Consider the following 19,724-nt stretch of genomic DNA (forward strand, 5'->3'; position numbering starts at 1 on the left):
TAAGTACTCCGACCAATTTTTTATTATATTGTGTTAGAATAACTATAACTAGTCTAAGTCGATACTGTATAAACTTTAATGATAGTATCATCATTTTATAATAGTAAATGCATTTTACAATAACTCAAACTTAACAGAAAATCAGTAACTGAGAACACCATTGTAAAAAAATCAAATACCTTCAAGTTTAGTATATATTTTTAAAAACCGGAGTTTTCCTGCAAGTTTGAAATCGGAGTACTTATAAGTTTCGTTAAGTGTATTTGATTAAAATTTTGGCACAGACGGAGGTAGTTTATGACGCAAAGATTTAATTTCATAAGAAAAGACGCGGAATAACGTATAGAAATGTTTTTTTACAAAGGATTTTACTCGGTTGATTGTTTTCACGCTTTCCTGTTTAGGTAAGAAGTAAAAAGTACACAATTCATGTTATTGTTTTTAAAGATTTAAATTAAATGTTATCTAAATGTTGACTGAAAGATTTCATTTTATCATGCTTTATTTTTAAGTTTTGAGGTAAATGTTTAATACATGAGAGAAAGTACATGTACAAGATTACTTAATAGTTCGTATATATCGGAAAAACTTGAATCTGTTTTGGAAATGTGAAATAAATTTATTTAAACAGATATTGGAGCCATCAAATTACTTTCAACCTTTTTATATTTCGTATAAAATAAATAAAAACACATAAATTTCGCAGATGTTTGAAAATTAACTTTTATGTCATAAGAAGTGGCTAGTTAAAAGTCAAACAATATAAACAGTCGTAGATGCGTCTGTAGCTGTTAAAGGTAATAGTTCCCTAACTGGAAATTATAGTATTTCTAAAATTAAAAAAATTAAACTGGCGTATCAAGAAACGTCTTATTCTCATGCTAAAAGATTGCCTTGATTGAAACAAATTGATAAAATAATACTAGTTTTTAATACCAGCATTTGAAAGTGATTTCTTTGCACTTTTTGAAATGTTTAAAACTATAAATCGCAAGGACTAAATCCGAAACATTCCAAATTATCTGTTAGCTGAAAAATTATTTAGTTACAGGTACTTTTATTTAAATTGAATGCTTTACAGTGGATTACTGATTTATCCGTGAAAGTTATATTTGATAACTTCACAAAATATAATTTCACACTTTTAAACGACGGAACTACTTGGTTTTAATGTTTCCCCATGTGGTACCTTAATTTTATTTTGCTTACAATTCTGACATTGTCAGTACTGTACAGCGACATGAAAAGCTAAACTTGATAAATAACATGAATTTTAAAAGTACCTAAATGAAGAAAATTTACTTTGAGTCATTTAAATACCAATTTCCAAATATCGTCTCTAAATTTTTTGTTTCATTTTCAAAGTATGAAAAATACAATTCCTTTCACATGCAAAACTGCTCTTGATGACATGTGGGCATATTTAAGTATCCTACGAGCAATACCTGCCTAATGGAATATGAAAACTTGAAAAGCAATGGCAGCCAACAGCCCGAAAAATAAGTCAACAACACAGCGTTCTTAAGGCAGCCTTTCAACAATTCAATGTTTCCTAGCCGCTTTTTTTAATGTTTGCACATCTGTCAACACTTATTTATTGTCTCTAACAATCCTCAAATAAGTTTTCTTTCTTCTAAAAGGATGTATGACTAACAAATCCAAATGATATTCCTGAATCAAACACAATTATTTTCCTCCCTTGAAATACACAACTTTTAAAAATGGCGACCGCTTACATTTCACATAGACAGGTCTAATATAAATTCGCAGTATGTAAAGGAAATGAGGTCGGATAGTGTGACTTTTTCTTCTACTAGAATTGTTTGTTTTTATTATTAAAACAAGCGGTCATTCATATTTTTCTAAAAAATGAATAATATCACTGCCATTTAACTTTGATTGTCGAACTTATTTTCAGCCCAAGACTTCTTGTATGTTATGAGTAATTCGACTAATAGAGGCTACCAGTGGGAAAAACAGATTGTTATATTAAAGTTAATATTAAGAAAATTTCGTTTTAACTTGTTCACGGTGCATATCCATATCGGTACCCTCTTAAATAATTAAAATTATATCTTACACAGCAAACAAACAAATTTTCTTTTTATTTTATGCTTAATAACAACACGGTGCATATCCATATCGGTACCCTCTTTGCGAAATCTGCTCAAACGGTACCCTCTCTGAACCGATATGGATATGCACCGTGTTGTTATTAAGCATAAAATAAAAAGAAAATTTGTTTGTTTGTTGTGTAAGATATAATTTTATTTCATTTCGTGAACTTTAAAATCAGTATTCTCACTGAATACTGTTTTAAAAGCCCACTCGATGACATTAAATTTCATCTTACACTAACAAATATCTTCTATATCTGATAAAACAAAATTTGTATAGATAAATGATGTATGATGAAGATGCTTGAGGATATATTTTCAAGTTGTGGAAGGTTGTCTGCGTTTGAAGTGTTATCAATGTAACTCGCAGGATTCCCCGACTACGTGTGGAGAGAAAAACTTTAATGCTGAGGCCCACAAGGATACCACAGTCAGTGGAAGCACCTTAATTATTGCTTCACATAATGGTGGAACCAGCTGTATACGTGGCTATGCTGTCAACGATAAGGGAACATGCAAGCAGCTTACAATGTACTATAATGATGATTCTGTTTTTCTTGCAAACGAATTTTCATGTGTAAGTGATTACTTTTTGGTTTTGGAAGTAGTATTTTATTCGTCATATGTATAACTAAAGGCATTGTAAAGATATCGATGCATAAATTAAAATCATGATATTATAGGCAGTTTTTAAAGTTTATAAAGATCTTTCTTTTCTGATGCTCCAGCTGCAAATGTTAGCCGAGGCGTGGACGGGAAAAGAAGCAAATGTGTGAGTTTCCGAAGTTGAAGACGGACGACATTGTTAAAATTAAAATCAAGTTTTTTGTTTTAATTAAATAAACCTTTCCAGTTTCTATTTTTGGAAATTGATATCAAGATGAAAATAAGTAAAGGGTGTAGATTTATCCTGGTCAGGTGGCAGGACTAAGTGCTTTGGGTTTCAGCAGTATGCAAGCGTTTTGCCTCGTACTTCACTATAGAATCATATTTGTTCTGGTCGTTTGATATCATAGATTCCAGCACATTCAGTTGTAGATTGATGATAAACGATTAACCCGGTGCAAGGGGCGGGAAATTTATTGCACGTTAACACTATCACTCATAAATTGACTCAATCAAAACGAGTCCTCAAAGTTCATATAATCTTGTTGAATGCTTCCCGTGGGAACTTCCCATTTCTAGATTTTATTTTGTCTCTTTGTGAATGGAAGTGGTGTGGTGTAACATCTCTCGCACTTCTCCCTCGTCATCACCGTATTCAATCTTTAACGCTCCAATGCTACCTATAAGAAAAAAATCTCAATACTTCAAGATAAAACACGGGACAACGTTTACAGTTTCTAATACTTAAAACCTACTTTGTAAGGATAGAAATTCTGTAAATGATATGATCCATCAGACCATCGATTAAAAATATGAACCAAATAAACATAAGATCAACAATTTTCAGTAAAAATGGCCGATGAAATAACAATGTCGGTCAAAATTCATACGGGCAGTTTATATGCTATCTGGATTGCTTAATTACTTAAGTGAATGAAATTTGGCAATACATTGTATTTTTTATTCATCTTTAATTTCAGACTATTATCGTGACAAATCAAACGAGGCGCTTTGGGATGGATGCAAGACTCCACAAATGTGTGCTTGCAGTGAAGATCTGTGTAACTCTAAAGGGTCAAGGGGCATCTATGTGACCTCTACCCTTCTCTTCTGTTACCTGGTAACGGTTGTTGTACAGAAAATGACGTTTTGATACCTGTTGTTACCGGTTATGGTATGAAGGACTAACATAGTTTTATCATTGTTATACTTGAAGACTAGTTTAAGAATTTTAATGATTACGTTATATGTACATGTACTTTTTTTAATAAATTAGGTATGTGCGTGCTCGTGTATTAGTGTGCGCGTGTGTGTTTCTTTATTCCATGAGTTTGACATATATTATCTACTTTTTTCAATATTAGTTAATATGGATGTGTCGAAGGTAGCGTGTTCTTTTGGACAATTAGTTACTATAACTACCAATGGATTCAGAGCAGAATCGGCACAATAGTTTTTACTTGTTGTCTTCTTTCTAGAATCGTGTAACAAACAATGGAAACAGTAAAAACATGCACGTGAGGCACATTCCATACTCAAATCTTTAAGTTTCTAAATCGTCATTTCAAAATTATCATTTGCTAACACGCTTTTTCTGTTAAATATGTTCGCCTCATGAAAATGAAACGAATAGCTCTGTTAACGTACAGTATTTGCATTTATTTTCGTTTTATAGGGTTTTTTGACATTACAATGTATTTGAACAGGATTTTTTCGATATTGAGTTTAATGAAGTTTAAACGTTGTTTAATTTAATTAGCTCCCAATACTATCTGCAACTGAAATTTGCCGCGGTTGGCCGTGGGTTGTATACCACCTGGAGGTGAAGGTCACTTGACGCCTTCGTAACCACGTACTAAGGCATCGTACTCAAAATACGACGTCGGGGGTACCTATCTTGTGACCTTCGCGTGTCCTGCTGGAAACTACTTTGTACAAAATTGCATCTTTGAGGTGACTTCGTGTGTGTATCGGATGCGATCGCGTGACCTTCGGTAGGAATCGTGTGTTGCTCGGATGCAATCGCGTGACCTTCTGTAGGAATCGTACAAGTTTCGGCTGTTGAGAGACTGTCGACCAATTTCGGGGCTATCGTCGCACGAAATTAAAAAAAATCATATTCGTATGCCCATCTGGTGTCAATTTCGGGGCAGTGTGACGCCTGCATTACAAAGTTGGTCAGATCCGTATTTGATCATTTCCTTATTCGTGTGTCTATCTGGAGCCAATATCGGGACAGTGTGATGCCTGCATAAAAAATATTGCATTAAAGCAGATGTGATAATTATTTGTGATAAATAATAATTTGACATGTATAATATTGTTAAATCTCTACTTTTTTGTGCTAGCAGGGTCTTTCAGATAAAAAAAAATCAACCAATCAATTAATCAAATTTAGTGTAACTTTTGAACAAGTCGTTATAGTAAAATGTAGTCTTCTGAACACAGATGCGATGGGAAGAACAAAAGAAATGCAGTACTTAATTGTGCAATCGTAACGCTGAATCTGTGCAATATATAATCCTAACGAGCAAAGCAGAAAGTAAATGGACACACATATTTTAAAGAAAATCATATAAGTGCATGCTCACATAATTCCTGCGTTCCGGATACACATAGGAATTCTTACGAATGAATGGTAAAAATGATAAACAAAGGACAATGAACACGGATGATAGAAAATGCCTCGTGTGCTGTTTCCTCCATAGTCAAGTTTTCACTTTTGACTTATTGAACAAAGCACCTTAAGGTTTCTTCAGAAATTGATTATACAGTTAATGATATTCATTTGACTCATTCTCCCAAAAACAGTTTAAATTTTAAAGAATATATAATATTTTGTATAGGATGAATTCAGGACGGACAACAGACGAACAGACAAAATCAACAAATTCGTATTCTCACAAAGCTAAACAAGAACGTGTTTGTTAAACACAAATGCCCCGGCTCAGATTCTTGTCAGTAGCAATATTTCAAAAAATATTTACCCATTCACTCAGTTACGGACAGAAAAATTGCAAAAAGAATTGTAAACACAAGTTATATAGCTTTACAAAGTCATGGCATTTTTTGTAATTGTGAAAAATATAAGTTGCCAAGTCATTGCTCTGACTTGTGAAGTTGAAAAATATTACATCTGTCATTAAATAAAGGCTGTATGGGCAAAAGTGTAAAAATCAATTTTGAGCACTGGTGACATTGACCAAACTGACCCCTAACTCTATCCAATAGAAGAATACCATGTAAGTTATCTTCCTACCAAATAGGAAATTCATCTGTCAATAAGTAAAGGCTGTATATGCAAAAGTGTAAAAATCTATTTTTAGCACTGGTGACGTTGACCAAACTGACCCCTTACTCCATCCAAAGGAAGAATACCATGCAAGTTATCTTCCTACCAAATATGAAATACATCTGTCAATATATAAAGACTGTATGGGCAAAAGTGTAAAAATCTATTTTTAGCACACGTGAACTTGACCTACTGATCCCTACCCCAATCAAAAGGATGAATACCATGCAAGTTATCTTCCTACCAAATATAAAATATATATGTCACTCAATAAAGGCTGTAAGAGCAAATGTGTAAAAATCTATTTTTAGCACTGGTGACCTTGACCCAACTGACCACTAACTCCATCAAAGTTTATGTCTTTATCAATTATAAATAACATCTGTCTATAGAATAAGGTCAAAACACCTGTAAAAATGTAAAAACCTATTTTTATCATTTGTGACCTTGACATTGGTAACATTGACCTTGACCCAAATGACCCCTTACTAATCCTAAAGAAGAAGGACCTCCCTTGGCATGTTTGTATTAAACTAAGACATCAACTAAAAAATAAAGGCTTTATGAGCAAATATGTTTATATTTATTTTTTTAACCAGTGACTTCAACCTTGACCCTAGAGACCGCTTACTCCACAAAAAATTAGAGGACCAACAAAGGTATCAACCTACTAAATATGAAAGATATCATTAAAGAAATTAAGCAATTAGGAGAAATTTAGGATAAATCAAACTTGCCGAAATAGGTTAACCAGACAAGGCCCTATTTTCAAAGTGAAAAAAGGGAAATAACTAGGAAATATGGATGACACAGTTATATAACTTGGCAATATCATGTACTTTGTATTGATAAGTGAGTGTGGAAATTATAAAGCCATTAGTATAGATAGAGCTTAAGATATTTCCAACTTGCCGTTTTAGGTTAACCATTATTCATTTTCTAAGTGCTGAAAAGGGCAATAACTTGGTAAATATGAAAGCCAGAGTTATGAAACTTGCCCAGATTATGTACTTTGTATTGATTAGTAAGTGTGTAAACTGAGAAGCCATTGGTACAGGTAAAACTTAAGAAAAATCCAACTTGCCGTTCTAAGTTAACCTCGTACGGACAGACGGACAGACGGACGGACGGTTCAATTACTATATGCCCGGGGGGCATAAAAAATCTTATTTTTTGCAAAGACAGACATATTGACTGACGGACACACAGAAGACAGATAGTCATCCGGGACGACAAAGGGTGTACGGACGGACAGACAAAATTGCAATTTGATACAGACGAAAACTAGTTCAGGACTAGTTCTTCTCGTTATGTGTTAGTCTTACTCCGAATACATCTCCACGTCACATTGAGAAGAACTAATCTGTCTAAAGGGTTAAACAAGAACATGGCAAGAACACCATTGTGCTCTATTCGAACGGATCCATAGAGTATATGTCAGTATGCCAGTGGTAACTGTCACCGGCGCACGTTGTAACTGTTAGGAATTTGGTAACCTAACCTAACCTTACCGTAACTAAACAATCAGGTGGTGATGGTGTTGGTAGTTTATCCTCCAGATCACGGCATTAAACCATTTTGGATTCACTTAAGCACAGTTCCTGGACAGGCTGTCGTGCAGTTTACCAGTCCGAGTGCCTTCACTTTAGAAAGGAACTGGCAACTTCTGTACATGCCAGAGCAGAGGTACAGTGCAAATGACTGTAAAAAAGTATTAGCACTTTCCGATTCACAGTCCAACGCTCTACTTACTGTGCTAATCGGACGGTTCGATTTAATCTTTTTGAACATTTGAATACATTTATACTATGAAACTCAACCTAAATGCAATATGTTTAGATATCGAGTAGATCTCGCCAAGTGCATGGCCACTAAGAGCATGCACCCCTCGTTTTCTCGGGAGCTGAGACTAATCATTATCCTTATAAATCGATATGTTAATGTATGGTAATTCAATGTCAGACTTTTTATTTGGTTACTTTAACATGACAAATGCTATTATAGGACGACAGCATTCAAGTGCAGCAGAAATGGTTAGGGCTGTATGGATTGTAAAGCAGAGGGACACACATCGTAAGGTTAGTGTGGCGTTAAATATTTACCACACCATTATACTCAGAGCCGTGGCAGCAAAATGTTAAACCTGTCAAGATACATGCCCTAGGCTGACAAGACCAATTCTTGAGTATCCAGTCCCGTCCATAACGGTTTGCAAAAGTAACGCATCTTCGTAATGACCTTTTTCATGTTTTTGGCTAAATTTTTTTACTCGAACGGCGCATAGAAGGTTGTGTGGGGGTAAATCTGCGATCAAGGAGACCTTGTATAAAAATTCCATTGACTTGTCGTCACTGCCGGGCCCGTTTGGAATGGACGATGAAGCATATTATGTGGATCAGACAAAACTGGATTCATGTTTACTTCAATGATGTCTAGGTTTTGCTAAGACTTTACTGACATACGCATGGGGAAGGTTTCAAAACGGAATTCTTAATATTGCTGAACACGACCGCTACGTTGGTAGGTCAGTTATGGCGAGAAGTCGGACGGACTGTCCTCGTTGTGCTAAATAGAGGTACATTAACTAGTCAGCGGTATATTGATGAGATATCAGACACCCAGGTTAGGCTGTATGCCGGGGCAGTGGACAATCAGTTGATTATAACGGACAATAACGTCTGTCCCAACAGGGCCCGAGTGGTCCAGGACTATCGGCAATGGAAAGGTATTTGGCGCCTTGACTGGCCAGCTTGATCGCCGGCTTAATCCAATTAAGCACAGATTATATGGAAAGAGCCTGTAACATATTCAATTTTGCTTTTCTTTAGGGATTCTATTTTTCTCCATTTAATAATCATAGCACCTATATTTATAGAACCCCCCCCCCCATTATTCTTAGATTTGTCCTTAAAATTGATATATTTTACTTTAACTTCAATATGTTAAGGTCATCTACTTTAAACTTCAAATACAAAGTTCTAATACAAATCATCACCAACACTATTCATGTTATTGTTCATAACACTAGTACAGACATTTCTAGAAAATACCTTCCCTTTGAACTTAAAATTTTGCCCAGAGTTTTTTAGACTCCTTTATATATTTTTTCACTGACCACCTTGAAATTTAATTGGAATACTTGTATATTATTCTTATCATCAGTCACATCATATGCGATTTAGGTTTCTTTTACTCATATTTGAAAAAAAATATCGTCGACCTTACACATTGCAGGTAGTTGTTCCTTATCATCACATCATGTATGACAAGGTTAAAAGCTCAAGCATTTTATGATCCCTTCTTCTACGCAGTGATCACCTCTTATCAGTGCAGATATCTGCCAAGGGAGGTTATCTATATATCAAGAGTTGTCTTCCTTATGTTACTTAAGGGCACATTAACACTCACAAATGAGTACTTTTTCTGCTTTTAGTAAGGGCAAACACGTGCTTCATAATTGATTTAGAGCATTTTGACGATAAATTCCTGACGAATGAAACCATATTTTTGTCATAAAAGAAGCAAAATGTACAAAATTTATTCACACCCATACAAAATATTTAATCACTTTAACTGTAATAATTCCAAAAATGCAGATAAAGAAAGAGATTGCTAAGCTTCCATTTTTAGAACTAACGACACTTTTGTTTGATATACTAGTACAATATCATAAAAGTCGAAACAAAGGCGTTACAATAATAGAAGATAATATAATACAATATATTATACAATACAAAATTTTATTCAGCATAAAACATAAACATGTCAAAACTCAAAGTGAGTAAAAATACCAATTTAGATAAATAGCCCGCTTTCTTTTAGCATAAATCTATGCTTTTAAAGACTTCTTGTGTAGCTTTATGTGACAAATTCTTATGACTCCATGAAATCGGCAATCTCAGCCTATTTATAGAAAATCTGCAACCGCGACCAAAGTGCACCCAAAGAAATGACTCATCATCCCAATAAAGTGTTTGCAGGTAAATGCACCCCGAAAATAGTCTGCTTGCAACCAAAGAGCACCCAAAGCAATGGTTGATCACCCGTAAAATCGGTTGCAGGCTAGAGAATTTACAGAGGCTGATTTACAAGAAAAAATGGCCATCTCGGCAAATCTAAGTTAGATAGGTTTAAATTATCGATTATTTTTATAGTACATAATTTAGCTGCAATTAGTTACCAAAAACAAATACCACGGTGTATTGCAAACAACATGACTAAAGTTAGTGAAATGTACCTACGAAAATTCTAACATTTTGTGTTAAATACATGGATTTAATTAAGTAACATGGTTCAAAGGAAACATGCAATAACACTTTAGCAGAATGTTAAAGGATTAACGGAAGAAAATAAACAAACAGTTTTAAATATATATGTCCAGAAAATGTTGATGTACGTTTAGACTGAAATTAAGGATTAACAAGGATCCTCACAAGCATGTACTGGCAAAACTATTTCATAAGCTACCAATATGAGTATATGTTTTGCAATTCTAAAGCGAAATATGCCTTATTTCATAGCTGGTTTTATCACCAATCATGATTTTCAAGAATTAATGAAATGCACGCATAAAATGTCAAAGTGTCAGTCTTAAGGTAAGTATGCATAAAATTAACGTGCAGGGCTCTACAATAAGGTGATGAATTCCCTCTTCCTTGATCGAGGCTCATTTTGATAAAAAACATATGGAAGATATATGAGCCTAGCTTTTGACAATCAAGACGTTTTCATGTCGGAAATATTCAATTTTTTACAACTCTTTGGGAACCATAATGATTTGTGGTAATTGCTTGTATACTAATTTATACGAAAAGACATGATTGTATTTCATGTCTCATAAATGGGATTGATTGTTAAAAGTATTCTTTGACTGTTTTTTTTTGTTTTTGTTTTGCGCACTTTTTGTTTGTGTCATTTTACGTCTTTCTCCAACAGTATTTCAGTCATATAGGCTTTTGCGCACTTACACAATCTGCATCATATGGTGGCAAAATAGGAAAGATGGTTTTGGCTTACCTCGGTTGTTACAAACTTAAAGCAAAACAAAAAATCAAAAACAACTCAGCCGCCGGAACTAAGAGATGCATAAACACAGTTTACTCATTCAGTGGCCTCTTACGATCACACAGGGATGAACAGTGGCTACAATTCTGATGTCTGAACCCTTTTAGACAACCCTCAGACCCAAGAGGCGATTGACTGGTAAATTGGTCACTGCCAGTACATGTACGTCAAGAGGAAATACGAATGCCACATAATTTGCTCTTCTTAAAAGACTTGTTTCTTTGTTTGCCTATTCTTTTCCCGACTTTAGTGATCAAATTTTGAAAATTTTCATCAAACTTAGATAAGATTGAAAAAGTTGTTTGATTCTTAATCTGTTTTACGCCGATTGTTTTCCATTGTTTTTGTTATATATCAGCAGTCAGTCCATCTAACAGGATGGATAACTAAGCGCAGTAATTCCTCCGCATGTGACTGACTACTTATCCGACATGATTTCTGAATCAGCAATGAGAGACAAATAACGTCTGCGATCAATTGACATTGAAAAATTCTGTTATTTTTGAGATATAATTATTTGACACAACGATTATATTATACAAATAAAAAAGACATAAATTAATCTAATTGGATTTCCTATATTTTCTATTTTATTCTCCTCTGAAGACTTGCATGTAAGTAAATATACCACTGCTTCTTTTGCCAATATAAAAATATAAAAGTAATTTAAAACAGGTGGTATGATAAAATACATTTGTTTACACAAAAAGTGAAAACATGTATGTATGCTAACTTGAGCAGCAAATTCTATTCATACACCATGGCTTCAAGAAAGGTTAAGATAGAAAATTAGAAGTACAAAGAGGAGTAAAACATGTTCTCCAGAAGGGAGAGGTTCGGTGTAGGAATAGACGGAAGAAAAGGAGATGAAAAGCTCAGAGGAAAAGGCGATAAAGTAATTGTGGCCAAAGGCGTAGAAGTCAGATAAGTATGGTAAGGTGGAGCTGTAGTAGTAAGTGGAAAGTATAACGAGGAGAAGGAGGGGAAAGGAGCGAAGTATGAGTTGTAGGCAAAAAAATAGGAATAAATGGATTACTAGTAGAATCAGTAGATGGAGGAGTAGGAATAGATGGAGTATTATAAGTAGATGATGGAGTAGAGATAGGTGGAGTGGTAATAAGGTTAAAGAAACAGGACTAGGTGGAAAATTAGGAGAAGACATAAGAGAAGAAGTTTGCAGATGAATAAAATTGGGCGGAGAAGTAGAATAAAGCGAACGTGTAGGCAAGGGAGTAGGGGTAGACGGGGAACTTTAAGTAGATGGAGGAGTAGCAGAAGACTGAGAAATAAGAGAAGGATGCGTAGGGCAAGAAATCAGTTGTATTATATATCATAATAGTAATAAAAGTAGTCAAAGTAGTAGTTGTAGTAGTGATAATAGTGATTGACATTGTTGTGGTAGTAGTAGAAGAAGTAGGTAGAATTAGTAGTAGTAGTAGGTAGTAGTAGTAGGTAAAAGTAGGTAGTAGTAGTAGGTAGCAGTAGGTAGGAGTAGTAGTAGGTAGTATAAGTAGCAACAGCAGCAGCAGCACTAGCAGCAGCAGCAGTAGTAGAAGTAGTAGTAGAGGTAGCTGTCAGGCAGCGGCAATGGTAGAGAAGCAGTCGTCGCTGTCGCCATCGTTGTCATCGGCGTCGCGGTAAAGGTAGCAGCGGCAACTTGTTATCTTAAGGCTGTGTGAGAATCACTTTCCAAAAAGTCTCGCATAAAATCACCTTGTATCACCTCACTGTTAAACTTTACATCATAAATGGATAAATTTACAAAACGAGAATTACGTTGTCCGTCTCTCTACCCATGCTAACCAGTAACTATATAGAGGACATTATAATCATTGATTATACAAAATTTATAAGTTGTAATGTCTACAAAAAATTGATATGTTATTCATCTGTATCTTCATGTGGATTGAAAACACTTTAATAATTCACATGCCTTTTGATAAAATATTTCATCATTCATTATGTATCTGCGTGATTCACTTCAATTGTTTAGATAGTACAGGATGTATTTTGACAAATTTAGGAATACAGTCATGTCAAAGCAACAAGTGTCTAATTTAAAAAAAAAGTGTTTAAAAAAAAGAAAAGAAAAAAGAAAGAAAAAGACTCAATTTCAAATCCATTCCTATTACTTATGTAACACTATGACGGTATGCCTCATGTATATACATGTTTATTATAAGTAATAGGTCGATATTCGGACAGTTGAACTGGTCATGCAAAAGCGCATATTTCATACATGTAAGTTATTCATGACATATTGTGGCCGGGAGGGTTGGTGTATTTCCGCCTTCTGCACAGTTGTTGACCAAGAAGCAACCCCGTCAGCATTATTTTGCACAAAAGTTCGGTCATTTCTAAATGAGGGATACTTTATAGTTTTGGCCGGATATTGAGCTCACGAGATGTGCGTAAATCGGTTAAACTGGTTTTATTGGTCAATGACCTGCATAATAAACTGAACCCTATAAAATAGGACCGACATTCCAAGTGCGCACTCCATGGTGAATTTTCTAAGTTCACGTTAAATCAAGTTTGCCATTTTAGCGTCAGAGCGGCTAAGTTATTCATTTGAGCTATTTGCATTTTATGTTAAGAAACGGAGAGCCATTTTGAACTCATTGGCCGCCTCCATGACACCTTCATTGCTTCCAAAACGTCTACCACGAAGCTTAGTTTTCAGTTTCGGAAACAGGTAGACGTCAGAGGGGGGCAAGTCCGGGGAATATGGGAATGAGGAAGAACTTCAAAACCGCAACCAGATGCAGCAGCCATTGCAACTTGGGACGTGTGAACTGGTGCATTGTCGTGCAGAGGCAAAATGCCTTGAGTTAGTTTGCCCCTCCTTTTTTCGCGCGATTTCCTGATGCAGACGTCCCAATTCGTCTGTATTGTACGTACCGTTTATGGTTATGATAAAAAAATCAATCATTATTATCCCCTATCCCAAAAACAATTGAAGCACTCATCTTCCCTGCTGATGGCACACTCTTGAATTTCTTTGGAGAGGGTGAGCCAGGTGGCTTCCACTGCATGCTCTAATTTTTGGATTCTGGATCGAAGTGATGGACCCGTGTTTCATCCTGAACTACGATCCGGTAGATAAAATCAGGTGCGAGACAAAAGATATCTTGAAATGTCAAGCCTGGTCCGTTTTTTGGTCGTCAGTCACTGTCTGATTAACCATTTTGCGGAAATCTTTGACATGTCATAAACATCAGTTAGAATTGCATGAACTGAACCAAATCGTATACCCACTTCCCTAGCAATGCTTTGCCGGTCCCTTCTGTCGCACAGACCAGATCGTAAACAGTTTCGGCAGTTTCATTGTTGGTGGCCTCTTTTGGCCGCCCAGGCCACTCATCATATCCAATGCTCTCCCTGCCCCTCTTAAATTCAGCGGCCCATTTTTTCACAGTGCTGAAGGAAAGGGACTCCTTCCCAAGGGTATCCATGAAGTGTTCATTGTTTTCTTAAAACAATCCTATTTGAATTGTCATTACTCGTCGTTGACTTTGACGGCTTCAAAAATTTGTTTAAGCTAAATATTTCTTGAAAAAAATATAACATATCTCCAAAGCTTATTCAAAATTGATCAGAAATTTGTATGAATATTTTATGCAACACACTTATAAACTCTGCACATGTCAACGTTGTTTTCCTTTGTTTTACGCCGCCAACACTCAACCAGCTTTCAGCTACGATGTTCCGTTTTGGACAATCGTGATTTTAATTTCGTTCGTACTCCGTTTCCGCGATGCACGATGGTACGATGGTGAAGACGCGATGACACGATGGTGATAACACGATGGTGATAACACGATGGTACGATGATGAAAACGCGATAGTACGATGGTGAAATCGCGATGGCGCAATAGCACGATGTTGAAAATGCGATGTTTCATCGCGTTTTCAACATCGCACCATCGCGATTTCACCATATAACCATCGCGTTTTCCACATCGTACCATCGCACCATCGTGATTTCATCATCGTACCATCGCGTTTTCACCATCGTGCTATCGCGTTCTCACCATCGTACCATTGCGTTTTCACCATCGTGTCATCGCGCTTTCACCATCGTACCATCTCATTTTTATCATCGAAACATCGTGCTTTCACCATCGTACCATCGCACACGATGGCGCGATGGTACGATGGTGTAAACGTGTTATAACATCGCGTTTTCACCATCGTACCATCGCGTTTTCACCATCGTACCATCGTGTTTTCACCATCGTACCATCGTGTTTTTCATTATAGTGCCATCATACCATTGCGTTTTCACCATCGTACTATCGTGCATCGCGGGTAATGAGAAATAAACTAGTAATATGTCCATAGGACACGGGTCCCCCAACACGCCACTGTTCTGTCAATCTGTCAATCTGTCAATGATTCTAGGTCAAATACTGTTTGGACTACATGTGCCACAAGTGGAAAACTAAAAATCTTTTACTAAGTAAAGAACAAGAACTTTACAAATACTGAATAAATCCACAAGCAAACCCCAAGGTGCATAAGTACACATGCTGACCAACATTCTTGTAAACTTTCAGGCCTACTAGTCAAATACTTTTTGAGCTATGCATGAACAAGTTGAAAATTGCAAATTTATACTACTGTAATTCAAGGGCAATAACTCACAGCTTCACAGTGATGTTGATCATTATTCATGTAATTAAGTGATGTTGATCATTATTCCTGTAAAGTTGTTTTATTAGCTCTTGTTTAACTCAAGCACTTAAGGAACAAATAACACAACATAAGGAAACGGTTTTTACTAAGTCAAGGGCAATAACTCAATAAATACTTGATAAATCCACAAGAGAAATCCAAGTTGCGCAACTACATATGCTGAGCAACATTCCCGTAAGGTTTTATGACTCTATGCCAAATCCTTTTTGCGTTAAATGCGGCACAAGTTGAAAATTGCAAAGTCAAGGGCAGTAACTCTAAAATACTATATACATCCACATGAAAATATCCAGGTGCATAACTACGCATGCTGATCAACATTCTTGTAAAGTTTCATGACTCTATGTCAAATTGTTTTTAGTTACATGCGACACAAGTTGAAAAATTGCAAAGATTTACTAAGTCAAGGGCACTAACTCTAAAAATACTTAATTTGTTTGTTTGTTTGTTTGTTTCATTTTACGCCTTTTCTCAACAGTATTTTAGTCATATAGGCGGGTAGTTTCCTAACCATCGTTCCTGGAGAGTTACACTTGTACTAGACTACCTTCCTCCGTGCTAAACTACCAAAGCATCTCCCGGGGGTCGAACCCACGCCAGAGAGGTAACTGGATTAGAAGTCATCGACTCTAACCCCTCGACCACGGAGGCGGTAAAAAATACTTAATAAATCCAGACGAAAATACCCAGGTGCACAACTGCACATGCTGATCAACATTCCAATTAATTTTTATGACTCAGAGTCAAATACGTCTTTAGTTACATGCGACACAAAAGAGAACGGACGGACGGATGGACGGACGGACAAGGGTAAATCTAAATGCCCCCCCCCCCTAATGTGAGGGAACAAAAATCACGATTGTCCAAACAGAACACCGTATACAGCAGATTTTCATTAAATTCTATTTTTAAAGCTCACTTGCTTGAAATATGTACTGCGGAAATTCGCTGTAAACTCAGAAAGTGGAATCTGTAATTTTCGCCACTCTTTCGGGTTATTTAGAAGTGTTATCCCTATCAATCATGTTCCATTTCTGCAAATAAATGAAAACATCCATCGAATATTTATTTCTAGGAATTGTATTATAAATAGCGTGTTTTTGGAAGATCTTGTTCTAAACGAAGCTTTGTGGGGCAAAACACAATCTTTGGTAATTGATCAAGTGCTGTAGATGAATACAATTTGTCTCTGATGTCACCGATTATTTTTAGAGCACAATTATATTTGATTCAAATAAATTGAACGAGGCTCGACTTAAAGTCATTCGTATACATGCGTTTTACTTTATTGTTTATTTTGTTTTTTTGTAAGCATATTACATGCATTTCTTTTTTATCTAACGGCTCCAAATTTTTAAAAAAATCTATTTCATATGTACTATCAACATATGATGCGTTGTCTTAGAATTGAATTATTTTTCTAAATACACAATACGGGGTCATTTATTTGATTAAAGACTGATCAAATAACGCCTTTCTTATAAAAATTTATTTCTTTGTTCTGTTCTGGTTAGAAAACATATTTGACCAATGTAGACAAAAGGATCTGACTGTTTATCATAAAAGTTTCTCTACCTCCGATTTTTGTTGTTGTACAGAAACACATGTTTTATTTGTTGTTTTTTTTCTACTAAATTTGATACTATAATTAGTTAAATGAGATCACAACGGGTTTTAAACGACTACTAGGAACTATGTGTCATGTTTTCCCCCGAATGTTTAATCGTTTCTGTTGGGATTAAAATAAGCGCAGTGAACTTGTACTTGTTGGGTAAACAACAGTATAATTGCCAGACATATTTATTTAAACAAGCATTTGATAGTATTGCGGGCAATACAATAGTCCCCTACCGGTCCCTCAAAAAGTTCTTTAATTGTCATACACTAAGTTCTTTAATTGTCATACACTCCTGTGTATTGTCATTTATAATGAATTTGAGGATGAAGTCTGTATTTGAAAATATCGACCACAAAACATAATAAAATAAGTTTGTCTATATCACAGTAATGTGTTAAGTTTCAATGCTTAGTAAGGAAATTATGTTTATACAACCTTGTCATATTATTACGATGTGGGATTTTAAAGTAAATCCTATAAGGAATGAAGAAGTTGTAGTGAAAAAACCAGTTTCTCGAAAACAATCTAAGTTCAAGGGGGAAATAATTCTGGAAATAGTCTTGCTAGAGTATTTAACCTTCTCAAAAATGTCGAGTGATAATAAGAAACATATATATGAAGTTTGAAGTAGATACATTAGGAATTAAAGAAGTAATTTAAAAAAAAACAACATTTTTTCCCCAAAAAAATCTAAGTTCAAGGGAGGTAATACTGAAATTTTTTGTGCTAGAGTTATAAACCTTGTCACATATGATGTGGTTGATGACCAGAAACTTATATTTAAAGTTTGAAGTAAACACCTTAAGAAATAAAGAACATATAGTGAAAAAGCTGAAAAATTTAAATCAGAAATCTTGAAATTCAGGCTATTTGTTGCCATAGCAACCAGAATTTTCAACATAGGAAGAAAAGAAAAAGATGTGCATAATCTCCAGACTACCATCTACCCATATTTCAAGTTTCATAAAAATATTTTCAGTACTTTTTGAGTTATCACTGGGACAGTTTATGTGTTAAATTTGCCATATTTCCAGACTATTTGTTGCCATAGCAACCAGAATTTTCAACATAGGAAGAAAAAAAAAGACGTGCATAATCTCCATACTGACATCTATCCATATATCAAGTTTCATAAAAATATTTTCAGTACTTTTTGCGTTATCGCGGGATCAAGTTTTGTGGACGGACGGACTGACGGACTGACAGACAGACGGACAGACAGACAGACAGACAGACGGACAGACGGACGGAGGGTAAACCTAAAGTCCCCTCCGGTTAAACCGGTAGGGGACTAAAAAAATAAAACATTTTTATGTTGACATTGATAAATTATTACGGATGAAAATATAATTATTTTTTTATTATTTTTCAAATGTAAATGTATTCTTGTGCTGAAATGTTGAAGGAGGACAAAGTCATGGGTTGTATGTATCTTCCAGGTTTTGAATAATGTTGAATCACCCTTAGGATATGTTGCCTGCTTTTTAAATTTGTCTTTTGACGTCTTATCTGTGATACGCAGGCTTCATAACCTCTGATCCCCTTTCAATATTCCATTTTATTTAGTTCAGCCCATTGTTTTCTCGTTTAGGGCACACGCTTTCTATTACTTTGGGACCATACGCCGCTTTTCATGGAATGGCACTACTGTGTCACATTGAAGGTTCCATGATAACCAACGTATGAACACATCTGCGGATGTTTCTAAATTCAAAATTTTACTATTTCATGATTAAATGTTGAATTCTGCTTAAGCCGGTGCTAGGGGGCGTGGACGGTAACTTGCACTTTCCAGTACCGTCCATGAACAGGCTCAATCAAACCGAGCCTGCAACATTTACAATTTTGCCGTGTTGGGCTTTCTTTAGGGATTCTGTATTTATCTATTTTATGATCACATCAGTGTTATTTGTGCCGTGTGGCGGCTGTAAAAAGTCTCCCCGTACATTTAATCAATGATGTTATATTTTCAATCCTTGAAGATCGTTGAGCACGACATTATTGTTGTGCTTTTGGTATTTTTAGTTTCAACTTTACGGCATTTTCTAGTTGGGTGGTTCCAGTATTCCTACTTGAATAATGTTGAATCACCCTTAGGATATGTTGCCTGCTTTTTAAATTTGTCTTTTGACGTCTTATCTGTGATACGCAGGCTTCATAACCTCTGATCCCCTTTCAATATTCCATTTTATTTAGTTCCGCCCATTGTTTTCTCGTTTAGGGCACACGCTTTCTATTTCTTTGGGACCATACGCCGCTTTTCATGGAATGGCACTACTGTGTCACATTGAAGGTTCCATGATAACCAACGTATGAACACATCTGCGGA

At 35.5% G+C, this 19,724-nt stretch overlaps 1 long non-coding RNA gene across 1 annotated transcript in view; it reads left to right on the top strand.

The window, feature by feature from the left end:
- Positions 1 to 291: 291 nt before the first annotated feature.
- The window catches only part of LOC132713515 (uncharacterized), a 50,813-nt gene continuing 31,380 nt past the window's right edge, over positions 292 to 19,724 (top strand). Inside the window, exon 1 of the long non-coding RNA XR_009623456.1 lies at positions 292 to 404. This is a non-coding gene — a long non-coding RNA (uncharacterized LOC132713515). The remainder of the gene's footprint in view (positions 405 to 19,724) is intronic.

The sequence above is a fragment of the Ruditapes philippinarum genome, unplaced genomic scaffold (genome assembly GCF_026571515.1).
Source record: "Ruditapes philippinarum isolate M1 unplaced genomic scaffold, ASM2657151v2 ctg3200_1_1_1_1, whole genome shotgun sequence".
In the NCBI taxonomy this organism is placed as follows: Eukaryota; Metazoa; Mollusca; class Bivalvia; order Venerida; family Veneridae; genus Ruditapes; species Ruditapes philippinarum.